We start from the raw sequence: 18,824 nt of genomic DNA, 5'->3' as shown, positions 1-18,824 counted from the left end.
TCTCAGAGCAGCCTCTGGTGGCTGAATGTCAAAAGCTCCAGAAGTCAGAGGCCGCCTTACTGGTGTTCTTGAGATTTTGTGCAAATGGAGGCTACTAACTAAACAACTTCAAGGCAGTAACCCAGAAATGACTTGGTGGAAACGGAAATGAATTCACTAGTCTCGAAGACTGTCACAGATGATGGGGAGATTAGATGCTGACAAGTTGGGCTATTCTGCCAAGACGTAGTGTTCCTTATGTTTGCTCATCAACTAAATTAGGAGTTTGGGATTCACATAGACACACTACTATATGCAAATCAGATAAGCAACAAGGACCTACGGTAGAGCACAGGGAAATCTACTCACTATTCTGTAATAACCTATATGGTTAAGAAATGTGAAAAAGAATGGATACATGTGTATGTATAACTGACTCACTTTGCTGTGCACCTGAAACTAACACAACATTGTAAATCAATGATACTCCAATAAAATTTAAAAAAATTAAAGTGTTACATACAAAATTACCTCCAACTTTCCTAGTATTTCCAATAAAGGATGGACCAGCGGTGACTGACACTCGAAATTTTAATTTTAACTTTAAGCAGTGGATGTTTTTAAGCAATCCAGATATTTTCAATTCTGAAAAAGCTCTGTGTCTGTAGGAGGGAGGGAGGGAGGGAGTGAGTGCGTGCGCGCAGAGATCTGTCCATTAGAAGCATTTGGGTGCATTTTCTTGTCACAGCTGGAAAACATCTGTTTAGGACAGAGGCTCATAAATTCCATCTGGTAGGTTCCCATTGAGCTATCTCATCTGGGATGTTTCCAAGGGCCCCTTCTCAAAATCCGGAACCTTACAATGTCACCTGTGTCAACTGTCATGTCCCAAAGAGTGCTGCCATCTGTGGCATCCTGTATCTGAGCACATCACATTTACACAGCAGGTTAGAAGGTTTTGTTCAAAAAGAGATGTTTTATGTTCTCAAAAAAGGCTTGAAGGTTTCCAACAGAGCTAAGGTGAATATTCAAACACATATTTTAAAACTGGTTTCAATAGGGGTCAGCTTTACTTACCGTTAGCAATAAACCAGCAGTTTCCCAGGGCTGCTAGAAGCCATGGAATTCTCGTAAGACTACGTCAACCTGACCAAAAACCCATGGCAAATTCTGTGCGTACAGTGTTGAAACTATAAAGCCCACTTATTGCTCGTTCCTAAATAAGTATCCTAGTTCAATCAAATATCACCATTTGAATGACCTGGGCTTGCCCAAACCGGGTAAGATGGTTCTTTGGACACAAGTTCACCATCTTTTCTAAGTCTGCTGGCTTTCCAAATAAAGTCTCTATTCCTTGCCCCCCACCCCTGCAAAGAATGATCTGGGCTCCTAATTAGTGCCCCCAAATTAGACAGCATCTGTTTAAAAGTACACGGAATTAATTGTAACGTACCAACGTTAATTTCTTAGTCCAGTCCCGATGAATGTACCATGGCAATGTAAGATGTTAACATTAGGGGACGCTAAAGATTTCCCTGGGGGTCCAGTGGTTAAGACTCCGTGTTCCCAAAGCAGCGGGCCTGGGTTTGATCCCTGGTCAGGGAACTAGATCCCGCATGCATGTCACAACTAAGAGCCTGCCTGCTGCAATTAAGAGTCTGCATGCTGCTACCTAAAACAAAAAAACAAAACAAAACAAAACAAATCTTGTATGCCCCAGTGCAAATCTGCACGTGGCAACAAAGATCCCATGTGCTGCAACTGAGACCCAGCACAGCCTAATAAATAAATAAATATTTTTTAAAAATTAGAGGAATCTGGGTGAAGCGTATGTAGGAACTCTCTATGCTATCTTTGCAACTTTTCTGTAAATTAAAAAATGTTCTGACAGGGAGATCACCTCTGTGCTTTGTGACCACCTAGAGGGGTGGGATAGGGAGGGTGGGAGAGAGGGTGATGCAAGAGGGAAGAGATATGGGAACATATGTATATGTATAACTGATTCAGTTTGTTGTAAAGGACAAACTAACACACTATTGTAAAACAATTATACTCCAATAAAGATGTTAAAAAAAAATGTTCTGAGATCAAAAGTTTATTCTTGAGGGCACAGGTTGGATCCCTGGTCAGGGAACTAAGATCCCTCAAGCCATGTGACATGACCAAAATAAATTAATTAGTTAATTAATTAAATAAAATAAAATTGGGCTGTTTATCATTCTGTTGGGTAGATAGGAATTCCTACCCACTGGGTGGTAGGAATTCCCTCTGTGTCCCAGATACTAGTCTTTGTCAGATTCATTGGCTTTATAGGTCAGTTTGGGGAGAACAGATATCTTCAGAAGGTTGAGTCTTAAAAACATGAACTTAATATATCTCTATTTCTTTATATCTTTAATTTTATTAATGCCATGCTGTTTTCAGTGTAAATAAAGATCTTAAACATCAAAAAAAAAAAAAAAAAAGTTTATTCTTTACAAAGTACAGAAACTAATACGGGCGAATACACTGAGGGCAGGTGGTAAAGGGTGGCCAAAATTCTCTCACAGGAAGAAGGATTACTATTAGGAAATCATTTATTGTTGTGTGTTGTGTACCGGGCACTAAACTGTATACCTTAACATTAAGTCATTAAAATGGTGCCCTTTAAACACACTGATAAAGGAATACTGTTGCTTACTCTGATTAACAAGAGAACCAGCTCTTAATGAAAAAATCCCAGACATGCGATGTTTAGATTTCAGGAGGAGAACCTTCCTTTATCCTTCCTCTCTGTTATCTCCCTGTTTTCTCCTTCCCTGGGGTTTTAGGCCCACTTCAAACCCTATCTTTAGTTCCCTCCCTGACATTTCTATGCTGTTACTCAATTGTATGGAATAACTGAACGTCCAAGTATTTCAATACTCAAATATTTGAATTTAGAGACAATAAAAACCAATACTCAAATATTTAAACTTGGAGATCTCTAGTACATATTATCTTCCACATGAGAAAGCAAGGATGTGGTAGATGTGTTAACCCTAGTTAGAGCCAACCTCAGTCTGGTCACGAGGCCCCATTGTGAATTCTCTGGACTTGATGAGTCCCTCTTCAGCATGTGTCGAGGAACCTAATTAGTATCTCAGCTATTCTTAGCTCCAGAACAGGGTCTGAAGTTCCCATGACAGCCACACAGCACAATTTTCAAGCGTGACACAAACACATTATTCCCTTCCATACTCAGAAAGTGAAAGATGCGCAGATTACAAGCGTCAACAGTGGGTCTCCAAAGCCCAGTTCCCTTTTAGAGCTCTCTTGCCTTCCTGGTAATTCCACTGACACTCACTGTCTGTATCCCTCATTTCACTACTGATTCTATTCTAGCTTGCATTAGCTTCTCTGTTGTTATTATCATTATCGAAGGCAGGCATCTCTTTTGAACTTCTTCCCAGACTTCATGGGTACAAGTACATGGCACCTTGCTCTCAGGCTTTTTAACCACAGCAAGTATGGAGGAGAGGCAGTGCCATGTAGCTGAAAGCCCCAGGGAAGAGGTACTCAGGAGCGCTGTCTCCAATTCTTTCTGCCACCAGCAAGCTTTGTGCATCCCAGGGCAACCCGGTTCACTTCTCAGAGTCTCAAAGTCCTCAGGGGAGCAGCGAGGGGTTGGACTTGACTCAGATAAACCACTAGGGTTTACTGAGCACCGTACTGGATGCCTCCTGGGCACCACGTCATTCCTCTCATCGCCTCCTCTTCCTCCAGCCCCTGCCATGGTGACCATTTCTACATGGGCTTCAACCACTTTCCCTTGGGTGTAACAGACGGTGTCTTGCCTCTGGGTGTACCAAGGGCCTCTCAATTCCTGCCTAAGGGCTTTTCTGACTGGGCACGGGACTCCTGTATCTCAGCTCTTCTGGATGCACAACTAGAAGTACAGAGAGCCAAGTCTCACGGGGCCACACAGGACCGCTGGGGCACAGGCGCCTTCTGTCCCACACGTGAGTTCTGAGACGCGCTTGATAAGCTCCTCAAAACACTCCCTGGGATAAATCTCCTTTGCCCGTGGGAGAAGCGAACTTGATAATGCCCTCGGCCCAGCCTTCCCGCTATCTCTGTGACTCCCCAGTCGTACAGGGCTGCCCCCCGAGACCACTTCCCATACAGACTTCCTGCAAGGAAGCTGTGCTTCAGGATCTGCTCTGGGGGGTATCGAGGCTAAGACAACAGCCTACTCTACAGCAGACATTGTCATCCTTTTCTGCTCTAAATTTGGATGGTTCTGCAATTACTTGCTGGAAGACTTCAGTTCTGCCCAGTGGTTCTTATCATAAGAACAGGTTGGGAAGAGGCTGAGTGGCCAGGAAAACTGAAAATTACTTCCAGCTTTTTGCTTGACTTCGAGAGGCCACCGTGCATAAAGTTCTGGTACAGTCCCAGGGTGTATTTGGCAACATCACGTGGTGACCTAATATAAGTGGAAAGGAAATATAACAGAGAGGAATTTAAACAGAAATAGGCTAATGAGAAAGACCCAGAAACGGCTCTTCTTTCTTCCAGTCCCTGATGTTAAGCAAAATGTGAAAAGAAGGACATTTCCAGCTGCATTTCTGCTCAAAACAGAAGTTTTTAAGTTCAGGAGAAAATTTTCTAAAGAAACACATTTTTCCAAGTTGCCAAAAAATGAGAGAAGTATGTCATCTCTCCCTTTAGAGCAGAACGAAGGGACATTAACCCTGGTTGCAAGGGGAGGGAGAGCATTTTTGGTAAATCAAGTTTGGAAAATAAGTTAAGCAGGCTCTCTCTTTTCTAGATGGCAACTGTTCTCTGAACCTTGAAAATAATATATATTGTGATTCTTTGAGAGGGAGACTCGGAAAGCAGCATTTCCCTAATTTATTTTTCCACAGGTCATTTTCCAGGACAAGAAGGTGTGCAATAGGCCTAGAGAAATGAAAAGAAGACTGTCTTTTTTGGCATGATTTGAATGTCTTAATTGGACGACGTAATAGGTAAATACTTGAGGCTTCTTCTCTCACTATGATCTTGATATAACACTACTGGATAAGATGTACAAATGATCTGGGCTTTGTCTGGTGAATTAGGGTTTATACGGCATTGCCTCACCTTACCTGCACCCTTCAATCTAAACAACAATCTGGGAGGTAGGCAGAATAGGGATCCTTACTATTTAGTAGAGGACATCAATATTCAGCATCTCAGTAGATGCAGCACGTGGGCTCAGTAGTTGCAGCACATGGGCCCCTAGAGCACATGGGCTTCAGCAGTTGTGGTGCGTGGGCTCAGCAGTTGTGGCTTGCGGGCTCAGCAGTTGTGGCTTGCTGGCTCTAGAGCACAGGCTCAGTAATTGTGGCACACAGGTTTAGTTGCTCCATGGCATGTGGGATCCTCCCGGACCAGGGCTGGAACCCATGTCCCCTGCATTGGCAGGTGGATTCTTAACCACTGCACCACCAGGGAAGCCCCTGCCTACATTTAAATGATAGAGGAGGCAAAGCCAGGAAATAAGGTCTACATCTTCTCCTTCCTGATCCAGGATGCTAACCACCACCACACCTATATTGTGACATTTTTATTAGTTTGTTTGTTGAGCTTATCATTCTAAAAAAGAGACATCACTTTGTATTTGTACTATTTATTTGGTCTTTTCCCAATAGTACTGCCACAAAATGAAATATATGAGGTTGGGAAGGGTCAAAATCATCTCTGGAAAACTGTTAAGAGTATTATGTATTCTCCTAGTTCAACTTCAAATGGCGAATTAAACTCTAGAAGTGTTGCCGTAAAAAACTGCTACTGATTGGAACCAAAAGGCAGAGTAGAAGGACGTGCTCTCACTCCCTCTTGTGAGAACACCAGAATCACAACTAGCTGCTGGACAATCATTGACAGGAAGACACTGGAACTCACCAAAAAAGATACCTCATATCCAAAGACAAAGGAGAAACCACAATGAGACGGTAGGAGGGGTGCAATCACAGTAAAATCAAATCCCGTAACTGCTGGGTAGGTGATTCACAGACTGGAGAACACTTATGTCACAGAAGTCCACCCACTGGAGTGAAGGTTCTGAGCCCCACGTCAGGCTTCCCAACCTAGCGGTCCAGCAGCAGGAGGAGGAATTCCTAGAGAATCAGACTTTGAAGCCTAGTGGGAATTGATTGCAGGACTTCAACAGAACTGGAGGAAACAGAGACTCCACTCCTGGAGGGCACACACAAAGCAGTGTGTGCATCGGAACCCAGGGGAAGGAGCAGTGACCCCGGGGGAGACTGAACCAGACCTACCTGCTAGTGTTGGAGGGTCTCCTGCAGAGGCAGGGGGTGGCTGTGTGTCACCGTGAGGACAAGGACACTGGCAGCAGAAGTTCTGGGAAGTACTACTAGGTGTGAGCCCTCCCAGAGTCTGTCATTAGCACCACCAAAAAGCCCGGGTAGGCTCCAGTGTTGCGTTGCCCCAGGCCAAACAACCAACAGGGAGGAAACCCAGCCCCACCCATCAACAGTCAAGTGGATTAAAGTTTTACTGAGCCCCGCCCATCTGAGTAACAGTCAGCTCTACCCACCACCAGTCCCTCCCATCAGGAAACGTGCATAAGCCTCTTAGACAGCCTCACCACCAGAGGGCAGACAGCAGAAGCAAGAAGAACTACAATCCGGCAGCCTGTGGAACAAAAACCACATTCAAAGAAAGACAGACAAGATGAAAAGGCAGAGGGCTATGTACCAGATGAAGGAACAAGATAAAACCCCAGATAAACAACTGAATGAAGTGGAGATAGGCAACCTTCCAGAGAAAGAATTCAGAATAATGATAGTGAAGATGATCCAGGACCTCGGAGAAAAAACGGAGGCAAAGATCAAGAAGATGCAAGAAACGTTTAACAAAGACCTAGAAGAATTAAAGAACAAACAAACAGAGATGAACAATACAATAACTGAAATGAAAACTACACTAGAAGGAACCAATAGCAGAATAACTGAGGCAGAAGAACAGATAAGTGACCTGGAAGACAGAATGGTGGAATTCACTGCTGCGGAACAGAATAAAGAAAAAAGAATGAAAAGAAATGAAGACAGCCTAAGAGACCTCTGGGACAACATTAAATGCAACAACATTCACATTATAGGGGTTCCAGAAGGAGAAGAGAGAGAGAAAGGACCAGAGAAAAATATTTGAAGAGATTAGAGATGAAAACTTCCCTAACGCAGGAAAGGAAATAGCCACCCAAGTCCAGGAAGCGCAGAGACTCCCATACAGGATAAACCCAAGGAGAAACACACGAAGACACATAGTAAACAAATTGACAAAAACTAAAGACAAAGAAAAATTATTAAAAGCAGCAAGGGAAAAACGACAAATAACATACAAGGGAACTCCAATAAGATTAACAGCTGATTTCTCAGCAGAAACTCTACAAGCCAGAAGGGAGTGGCATGATATACTTAAAGTGATGAAAGGGAAGAACCTACAACCAAGATTACTCTACCCGGCAAGGATCTCATTCAGCTTCGATGGAGAAATCAAAAGCTTTACAGACAAGCAAAAGCTAAGAGAATTCAGCACCACCAAACCAGCTCTACAACAAATGCTAAAGGAACTTCTCTAAGTGGGAAACACAAGAGAAGGACCTACAAAAACAAACCCAAAACAATTTAAGAAAATGGTAACAGGAACATACATATAGATAATTACCCTAAACATGAATGGATTAAATGCTCCAACCAAAAGATACAGGCTTGCTGAATGGATAAAGAAACAAGACCCATATATATGCTGTCTACAAGAGACCCACTTCAGACCTATGGACACATACAGACTGAAAGTGAGGGGATGGAAAAAGATATTCCATGCAAATGGAAATCAAAAGAAAGCTGGAGTAGCAATACTCATTTCACATAAAATAGACTTTAAAATCAAGAATGTTACAAGAGACAAGGAAGGACACTACATAATCATCAGGAGATCAATCCAAGAAGAAGATATAACAATTATAAATATATATGCACCCAACACAGGAGCACCTCGATACATAAGGCAACTGCTGGGCTTCCCTGGTGGCGCAGTGGTTGGGAGTCCGCCTGCCGATGCTGGGGACACGGGTTCATGCCCTGGTCTGGGAGGATCCCGCATGCCGCGGAGTGGCTGGGCTCGTGGGCCATGGCCGCTGGGCCTGTGCGTCCAGAGCCTGTGCTCCGCGGCGGAAGAGACCACAGTGGTCAGAGGCCCACGTACCACAAACAAACAAACAAAAAGGATACGTAAGGTAACTGCTAACAGCTATAAAAGAGGAAATCGACAGTAACACAATAATAGTGGGGGACTATAACACCTCACTTACACCAATGGACAGATCACTCAAAATGAAAATAAATAAGGAAACAGAAGCTTTGAATGACACAATAGACCAGATAGATTTAATTGATATTTATAGGACATTCCATCCAAAAACAGCAGATTACACTTTCTTCTAAAGTGCACACGGAACATTCTCCAGGATAGATCACATCTTGGGTCACAAATCAAGCCTCGGTACATTTCAGAAAATCGAAATCATATCAAGCATCTTTTCTGACCACAAAGCTATGAGATTAGAAATGAATTACAGGGAAAAAAATGTAAAAAACACAAACACATGGAGGCTAAACAATACGTTACTAAATAACCAAGAGATCACTGAAGAAATCAAAGAGGAAATCAAAAAATACCTGGAGACAAATGACAACGAAAACATGACAATCCAAAAACTAAGGGATGCAGCAAAAGCAGTTCTAAGAGGGGAGTCTGTAGCGATACAATCCTACCTCAAGAAACAAGAAAAATCTCAAATAAACAATGTAACCTTACATCTAAAGGAACTAGAGAAAGAAGAACAAACAAAACCCAAAGTTAGCAGAAGGAAAGAAATCATAACGATTAGAGCAGAAATAAATGAAATAGAAACAAACAAAACAATAGCAAAGATCAATAAAACTAAAAGCTGGTTCTTTGAGAAGATTATCAAAATTGATAAACCATTAGCCAGATATATCAAGAAAAAGGGTGAGAGGACTCAAATCAATAAAATTAGAAATGAAAAAGAAGTTACAACGGACATCACAGAAATACAAAGCATCCTAAGAGACTACTACAAGCAACTCTATGCCAATAAAATGGACAACCTGGAAGAAACGGACAAATTCTTAGAAAAGTATAACCTTCCAAGACTGAACCAGGAAGAAACAGAAAATATGAACAGACCAATCACAAGTAATGAAAGTGAAACTGTGATTAAAAATGTTCCAACAAACAGAAGTCCAGGAGCAGATGGCTTCACAGGTGAATTCTATCAAACACTTAGAGAAGAGCTAACACCCATCCTTCTCAAACTCTTCCAAAAAATTTCAGAGGAGGGAACACTCCCATACGCATTCTATGAGGCCACCATCACCCTAATACCAAAACCAGACAAGGATACTACAAAAAAAGAAAATTACAGACCAATATCACTGATGAATATAGATGCAAAAATCCTCAACAAAATACTAGCAAACAGAATCCAACAACATATTAAAAGGATCATACACTGTGACCAAGTGGGATTTATCCCAGGGATGCAAGGGTACTTCAATATACACAAATCAATGTGATACACCATATTAAAAAATTGAAGAATAAAAACCATATGATCATCTCAATAGATGCAGAAAAAGCTTTTGACAAAATTCAACACCCATTTATGATAAAAACTCTCTAGAAAGTGGGCATAGAGGGAACCTACCTCAACATAATAAAGGCCATATATGAAAAACTCACAGCAAACATCATTCGCCATGGTGAAAAACTGAAAGCATTTCCTCTATGATCAGGAACAAGACAACGATGTCCACTCTTGCCACTATTATTCAACATAGTTTTGGAAGTCCTAGCCACAGCAATCAGAGAAGAAAAAGAAATAAAAGGAATACAAATTGGAAAAGAAGAAGTAAAACTGTCTCTCTTTGCAGATGACATGATACTATACATAGAGAATCCTAAAGATGCCACCAGAAAACTACTAGAGCTAATCAACGAATTTGGTAAAGTTTCAGGATACAAAATTAATGCACAGAAATCTTTTGCATTCCTATACACTAATGATGAAAAATCTGAAAGAGAAATTAAGGAAACACTCCCATTTACCACTGCAACAAAAAGAATAAACTACCTAGGAATAAACCTACCTAGGGACACAAAAGACCTGTATGCAGAAAACTATAAGACACTGATGAAAGAAATTAAAGATGATACCACCAGATGGAGAGATATACCATGTTCTTGGATTGGAAGAATCAATATTATGAAAATGACCATACTACCCAAAGCAATCTACAGATTCAATGCAATCGCTATCAAATTACCAATGGCATTTTTTACGGAACTAGAAGAAAAAATCTTAAAATTTGTATGGAGAGTGTATGCACAAGGGAGATCAGCTCGGTGCTTTGTGACCACCTACAGGGCTGGGATAGGGAGGGTGGGAGGGAGGGACACGCAAGAGGGAAGAGATATGGGAACATATGTATATGTATAACTGATTCACTTTGTTATAAAGCAGAAACTAACACATCATTGTAAAGCAATTATACTACAATAAAGATGTTAAAAAAATTTGTATGGAGACACAAAAGACCGCAAATAGCCAAAGCCGTCTAGAGGGTAAAAAACGGAGCTGGAGAAATCAGACTCCCTGACTTCAGACTATACTATAAAGCTACAGTAATCAAGACAATATGGTACTGGCACAAAAACAGAAACATAGATCAATGGAACAAGTTAGAAAGCCCAGAGATAAACCCACACACCTACGGTCAACTAATGTATGACAAAGGAGGCAAGGATTTAAAACAGAGAAAAGACAGTCTCTTCAATAAGTGGTTCTGGGAAAACTGGACAGCTACACGTAAAAGAATGAAATTAGAACACTCCCTAACACCACACACAAAAAAAACCTCAAAATGGATTAGAGGTCTAAAGGTAAGACCGGACACTGTAAAACTCTTAGAGGAAAACATAGGAAGAACACTCTTTGACATAAATCACAGCAAAATCTTTTTTGATCCACCTCCTAGAGTAATGGAAATAAAAACAAAAATAAAAATAAACAAATGGGACCTAATGAAACTTCAGAGCTTTTGCACAGCAAAGGAAACCATAAACAAGACCAAAAGACAACCCTCAGAATGGGAGAAAATATTTGCAAACGAGTCAACAGACAAAGGATTAATCTCCAAAATATATAAGCATCTCATGCAGCTCAATATTAAAAAAACAAACAACCCAATCCAAAAATGGGCAGAAGACCTAAATAGACATTTCTCCAAATAAGACATAGAGATGGCCAAGAAGCACATGAAAAGCTGCTCAGCATCAGTAATTATTAGAGAAATACAAATCATAACTACAATGAGGTATCACCTCACACCGGTTAGAATGGGCATCATCAGAAAATCTACAAACAACAAATGCTGGAGAGGGTGTGGAGAAAAGGGAACCCTCTTGCACTGTTGGTGGGAATGTAAATGGATACAGCCACTAGGGAGAACAGTATGGAGGTTCCTTAAAAAACTAAAAATAGAATTACCATAGGACCCAGCAATCCCACTACTGGGCACATATCCTGAGAAAACCATAATTCAAAAAGACACATGCACCCCAATGTTCATTACAGCACTACTTACAATAGCCAGGTCATGGAAGCAACCTAAATGCCCATCGACAGACGAATGGATAAAGAAGTTGTGGTACATATATACAATGGAATATTACTTGGCCATAAAAAGGAACGAAATTGGGTCATTTGTTGAGACGTGGATGGATCTAGAGACTGTCATACAGAGTGAAGTAAGTCAGAAAGAGAAAAACAAATATCGCATATTAACGCATATATGTGGAACCTAGAAAAATGGTACAGATGAACTGGTTTGCAGGGCAGAAACTGAGACACAGATGTAGAGAAGAAATGTATGGACACCAAGGGGGGAAAGTGGAGGGGGTGTGGGGATGGTGGTGTGATGAATTGGGTGATTGGGATTGACGTGGATACACTGATGTATATAAAATGGATGACCGATATGAACCTGCTGTATTAAATAAATAAATAAATAAGTACTAGGCAGGTAATATACAACACGAGTAATATAATTAACACTGTTGTACGTTATATATGAAAGTTGTTAAGAGAGTAAAACCCAAGAGTTCTCATTACAAGGAAAACATTTTTTCTTTTTTTTTTTTTTTTTTTTTTACTTTAGATGATGGGATGTTCACTAAAATTACTTTGGCAATAATTCCATGATGTATGTAAGTCAAATAATTATGCTGTGTAACTTAAACTTAAAACTCGTATGTCAGTTACATCTCAATAAAACTAGAAGGAAACAAGTGATAACAAAAATTTTTTTTTTAAAGTGCTGCTTTTTTTTTTAGAAAACCCTAAACTGGAAAGGTAACAGATGATAAATTGGAAATGGATGAATCAAAGGCATTTAGTACCCATGTTACCAAAAAGAAACAGGTTATAATTTGGGGGGGGCGGTGGTTGTAGGCTTAAGGAGGCATCTGATTCCATGTATCCAAAGCATGTAGTGAACCTCAGCAGAACGATCCTGTGCCTTTGTGTAGGTAACTATGGAAACTACAGTCAGTGCCATTCAAATGTGGTCCTGGATGAAATCACTGAGCAGCAGGATTGTCTTATGTGCAGGTAAAAGAGAAGCAGAATTATCACAAATGACTCAGCCATGTTCTTCATTCCTCACTTTAAGGATCTCCTCCAGTTGTCAAAAGTTACTTTTCCTTTCATCTTGTACACATCACTGTGTGCCTCTCATCTTTATGAAAAAGTATTGAACAAAATTGCTCAGTAATCTCCAGCCGCAGGTTCTAACTATTCCAGTTATGTTTTATTTTTACCTTCACCTCTGGCAGAAAAATATGAGACTCCACCGCCATTAGCATTTCTAAGATTTCATACACGTACTCAGGAGCAGCATAAAAAAAGATTTCTCTGAGGCTTTCCCTCTATTGTATATTTGAGCATATGCTTTTGTAGCTATGCTTTTGTTACAATGCCTCAACGACCATGTAACTTTGGGTAAGTCCCAAAACTGCTTCAGTTTTTTCATGTACCTCTAGGGTTAAGGTAAGAATTAAATACAATCATTCAGTAGGGTACAAACATGAACTCTACTATTCTTTTCTTTTTTACGTAAGTGTAGTTGATTTAAAATACTGTGTTCGTTTCAGGTATGCAGCAAAGTGAATCAGATCAATCAATCATTCTATCTATCTATCATCTTTCTCTATATCTATTCTTTTTCAGATTCTTCTCCCATATAGGTTATTACAAAATACTGAGTAGAGTTCCCTGTGCTATATAGTAGGTCCTTATTGTTTATGTATTTTATGTATAGTAATGTGTATATGTTAGCCCCAAATCCCTAATTTATCCCTCCCCCCTACTATTCTTGAATATAGGACATTGCGCTACCCACTGGAGATTCAGAGCTCGATAAGAGGCTCTTTTCCCTTGACAAGTTGAAAACCAAAACCCAAAAACCAAGTAAGCAAGTACAATGTATCATAATATTGTGATCGATAGTCTATTGACTATTAAGCAATGATATGTATAGATATACACTAAACTGGCCATCAGAAAATTCCCTTTTAGTCCTACCTCTACCCTTATCTAGCTGTGTAAGCTGGAAAAACCAGTTAACCTGTTTGGGACTCAGTTTACCCGTCTGTAAAGTAAGGGTTGAATTAAATAATTTCCTAAGTCCTTTGATTCAAACCCATGCTCTAGCATTTCTCATTTTATCTCTCATTTCTAATACTCATTAGAGGCAAGACTGTATCTGGAAGACACTTGTGGTTGACCGTCCTATAGCCATCGCCCCTTAGTCTTGGCTAACAGCACCCTCCCCCAAGTTTTGGCGGGTCTGGGGCAGCAATATATTCAGGGAGGTATGCTCTCCTCAACTCCACGTGATGATGTGGAACTGTCAAAGCCACAAAAAGGCGGAATGTGTGAAGAGTAACTCCACTTCTTGCCTTTGGATACGGGGGAGTGAGGAGGTGATGCCTGGCGCTAGGGCAACCATCTTCCAACCACTCGCTGATGTAAGCCTACTCAGTGAGGATGCAGAACGGAAAACTGAGACACATCAGGATTCTTGATGACACTGTCCTGCCAAGAAATTAATGAATCCTTGAACTGTGCTTGAATTTGTGTGTGAGAGATTTTTTTTTAAAAAGAAGAAGAAGAAGAAAAAAAGAAAATCTCCGTTGTTCAAGCCACCCAAAGTGCCCAACTAAAGACATGCAATCTGAAAAGCTGAGTTATGGTACTTGGAAATGTTCACTAACCACAAGCCAAATTTAATACTGTAAGAAAGAGAATTCATTTCAGAGCAATGAGAGGATACGATGAGTGATTCAGAGAAAGAAAAGCCCCTTAACAAATCTGATCTTCAATTTCCTCATCTGTAAAATAGAATCCAACGTATGTCTACGTCATTGAGATGGTAAGAATCCGCTGATTATTGTTAACTGTTGTATTATACATGAGAAATCTGGTATGGCAGAGATCGCTATATGGCCACCAAATCGTGTTATATTTTGTTTTTCTTCCTGGACACACAGGAAGACCATTTTCCCCCAGTTTCCCGCATGAATAGGTCTCGATCATGTGACTGAATTCTGCGTTGTGGAAAAAAGTGATGCAATCCGCCTGTGGCCTGGCTCCTGTTAATATCCCACGTGATCCTCCTGCTGGCTCTCCCAGTGTCATATTACTGTTGAATTTCAAGGCATAAGACCAAGTCTTCATATTGGCCACTAGATGGACATTGACTAGTTTTATTTGATTAAAGTATCTAACACGATTTACTTAAATTTACGATGATCTCCTTTCACTCGTGTTTTCTATTTTCCATTTAAAAATGAAAGGCAAGTCAATAATTAAGAAAGCTAGCTCAAAATCTATAACAAATTAAATATGGGGAAATGGCTTTAAAAATACCAGATGAAGTTTGCAAAATCCATGGACAAATTCTTCCCAGGGAAACAAAGCAGCTACCCCTCTAAGTAGGTGCATATAAGTGGTATTATTTATGCCTAAACATCGACTAGGAAGAATTCCCGTAAAGAAAATGATGTCCTTAGGCACGTACATTTTATTTTTCCTTTTCCCGAGCACAGCCTACACATCTTATCTTCTCCTGCAGCTTGTGACACACACTCTGCATTTCCACTCTGTCTGGCAGAGCTGGTTTTAAAGGAAGGTGTGGTGGTGTGAGAAAACGCCGAAGGAGAAATCCACCTCTCCCTGTAGTTGAATCACAGTCACCACGAGATACGAGCAAGTCAATGTGTGTGCCTGCTAATGGCAACATACTTTTCGTTTTATGAGTTGTACCATGTTTATAGCAACTTCTTCTTTTTGTAAGCAGGCACAGTAACAGAATTACAATTTTTATCCATCTAAGTAAAAAAATGCCATGGAAATAATTTCTATATATGTTACCTAGAAGATAAAGAAGTCTCCAGCATTTCCCAAAGAACTCCAGCTGGCATTACGATTTTTGAACGTGAACCACGTAATGTGGAATGCTATTAACATAGGAAATGATTTAAAATTTTTAGCTTAATGAAATGTAATGTATATTCTCATTCGATTTTGGTTTTGCATTTCACTTGAAGCAGGGTTTAAATATGAATTTACTGATTTCGATATAGCTTGACTTTGAAAATAGTAATTTTTTTTTTTTTTTTTTTTTGGTGGTACGTGGGCCTCTCACCGTTGTGGCCTCTCCCGTTGCGGAGCACAGGCTCCGGACGTGCAGGCTCAGCGGCCACGGCTCACGGGCCCAGCCGCCCCGCGGCACGTGGGATCCTCCCGGACCGGGGCACGAACCCGTGTCCCCTGTATCGGCAGGCAGACTCCCACCCACTGCGCCACCAGGGAAGCCCTGAAAATAGTAATTTTTGAACACTTAATCCTAAAGGGTCCACCTCACTGGAAGACTGAAAAGAAACAGTCCTCTTCAGTAACAGTACACACTTCATAACTTTTAAAAATGCATAGTAAAATAAACTGATATATATTAAAATAAATATATATTAAAAGAAACAGAAGAATACAGAGACTACATACATGTTTAAGATAAGATTATGAAAACAAAAGATGTCAAAGAAAGTGCACTGGAAACTAAACCCACTGTCACTAGGAAGTGAAACCTCTGTGTTGATAGGGATACTTTAGTGGAAAATTTTCAAAAGCACTATACTAGTTATTTGGTCCAGTCACTTATCTCCAGCTTGATTTTTGCCTCAAGAGTTTCACATCTAAGTGAGTGTGCTTGAACACATCCAGGGACAGGAAACTCATTCCCTTCCTTGCAATCAATCCCTTCTACAGTTGGGCAGCTCTGTAAGTTACAAGATATACTGTCAGGGTAAGTAAATCTAGCTGTTACAGCAAAAGACCCCCAATTCTCCATGGCTGGACACCATAAGGATTTAGTTCATGTTCATATCACAGTCCAGCATGGACTTGCTGTCCTGATTCCTCTCACGCACCCAGGATCCTTCCAACCACCATCTTCTAGGGTCTCAGAATTTTCCCCTAAGTCTTCTGCGCCTGGCTGGCTGGCAGGCAGGCAGGCAAGGGAAGAGAGAGCATGTGGAAGGTCTCGAAGGAGGCTCTAGAGGTCAGGCCTAGAAGTAGCGTACATCAATCTCACCCACGTTTCATTGGCCTGACAGAGGCCAGTGGTTCCACCTGACTTACAAGGGGGGCTAGGACATATAGCGTATCAGGGTCCCGAGGTTGGAGATGAGCTCACAGATCTTTGAGAGCACCAGCTGTGTCTGTTAAGGAAGGCCATCCTTCCACTGAGCTAAAGTGCTTCTTGCAGTAGCTTCTCCCTATAGGACCCAGCTTAACCTTGAGTCATACTGACTAAGTTTAATTCTGCTTTTGTTATAGTCGTCGTGCTTCTTGGTTCACTTTTGTGTGCGGGCTGCCCCTACAATTAGCCAACTTGTTCTCATATGGTCTGTTTTTATGTCCCCACGTGATCTTGTGTTTTTCTTAGCTCCAGTTGTTCTACAGCTTGAGTAAAAACTAAAGGATACTGCAGTGTTTGCTCTGGCAGCACATATACTAAAAACTGGAAGGGTACAGAGAAGATTAGCATGGCCCCTGTGCAAGGATGACAGGCAGATTTGTGAAGTGTTCCATGTTTTTTATGTGGACGGACCTAGAGACTGTCATACAGAGTGAAGTACGTCAGAAAGGGAAAAACAAATATCGTATAATATTGCTTATATGTGGAATCTAGAAAAATGATACAAATATTTGCAAAGCAGAAATAGAGAAACAGATGTAGAGAACGGACGTATGGATACCAGGGGGAGGAGGGGGGTGTGGGATTGGAAGATTGGGATTGACATATATACACTACTATGTATAAAATAAACAACTAATGAGAACCAACTGTAGAGCACAGGGAACTCTACTCAGTGCTCTGTGGTGACCTAAATGGGAAGGAAATCTAAAAAAGAGGGGATATATGTATACGTATAGCTGATTCACTTTGCTGTACACCTGAAACGAACACAACACTGTAAAGCAACTATCCTCCAATAAAAATTAATTTAAAAATACTGCAATAGTGATCCCATGGCTGCCAAGCGACATTTCTTCCTTTTTCCACTTAGTTTAAGGATAGAAGGACTGATGTTCTATTCATTTCACATTGTTGGATTTCAATACTGTGACTAGCCTAATCCGAACACATTCGCTCCTATCTGTTCCATCTCTGGCCCTTTAAACATGTGACATCCCTCAAAGCAACTGAGCATTTTATTTATTTATTTATTTATTTTGCGGTACGCGGGCCTCTCACTGCCGTGGCCTCTCCCGTTGCGGAGCACAGGCTCCGGACGCGCAGGCTCAGCGGCCACGGCTCACGGGCCCAGCCGCTCCGCGGCATGTGGGATCCTCCCGGACCGGGGCACGAACCCGCGTCCCCCGCATCGGCAGGCGGACTCCCAACCACTGCGCCACCAGGGAAGCCCAACAACTGAGCATTTTAGAGCCAGCCATGAACACAGCCAGACGCTCAGACCAAGATCTTTGTAGTTATCCATGGTTTGTTTCTTTCTCTCAAACCTGACATCCAATTCATCGGGAAATTCTGTCCGTCTCACCTAGAATCTGATGACCTCTCACCATATCCCACTTCTCTGGTCCAAGCCACCCTAAGGCGTACCTGCTTCTACCCTGCATTCAGCCTGCACCCCCTCTGCAGCCTATTTAAAGCTGGCATTCTTTTGAGCTCCTCTGCTCAAAACTCTTCGATGGCTCCCATTTGCACACGAGTACACGCCACACCTACAAGCCTCTAAAAGGTCACTGCCTGGCAATCCATGACACACACCTCATGCTCCCGTGTCAGGGCCTTTGCACTTGCTCTTCTCTCTGCCGGGGGTTCTCTCCCCCAGGAGAACAGCATGATTTGCACCTCTTTCTGATCTCTGCTCAACTGTTACCTTTTCCAATAGGCCTTCCAAGACACTTCATATGACAAGACAACGTCCTCACTCCTCTCTCTTTCTGGAGCTTTGTCTTCACAGCATCTCTCACTACCTGACATATCAGACACTCGTTGGTTTATTGTCTGTCTCTCTACATTGGAATATAAGCCGAATGAGGACAGGGACTTGTTTAATTGACTTCTGTAGCCTCAGCATTCAGAATAGAGCTGGATATATTGTTGGCGCTCAGTAAGATTTGCTGAGGGAGGCATGAGCGCTTT

General features: G+C 41.4%; 1 protein-coding gene and 1 non-coding gene across 2 annotated transcripts in view; one reads left to right on the top strand and one right to left on the bottom strand.

The window, feature by feature from the left end:
* Nucleotides 1–18,824, bottom strand: part of MID1 (midline 1) — a 394,966-nt gene that overhangs the window by 208,927 nt on the left and 167,215 nt on the right. The window lies entirely within an intron of this gene.
* On the top strand, nucleotides 17,144–17,251 carry LOC131749134 (U6 spliceosomal RNA). The gene has a single exon (XR_009333241.1). It is a non-coding gene; the product is annotated as a U6 spliceosomal RNA (small nuclear RNA).

The sequence above is a fragment of the Kogia breviceps genome, chromosome X, assembly GCF_026419965.1.
Source record: "Kogia breviceps isolate mKogBre1 chromosome X, mKogBre1 haplotype 1, whole genome shotgun sequence".
Classification (NCBI taxonomy): domain Eukaryota; kingdom Metazoa; phylum Chordata; class Mammalia; order Artiodactyla; family Physeteridae; genus Kogia; species Kogia breviceps.
The sequence above is the reverse complement of the archived record's forward strand: the minus strand, read 5'-3'. Positions and strand labels throughout refer to the sequence as shown.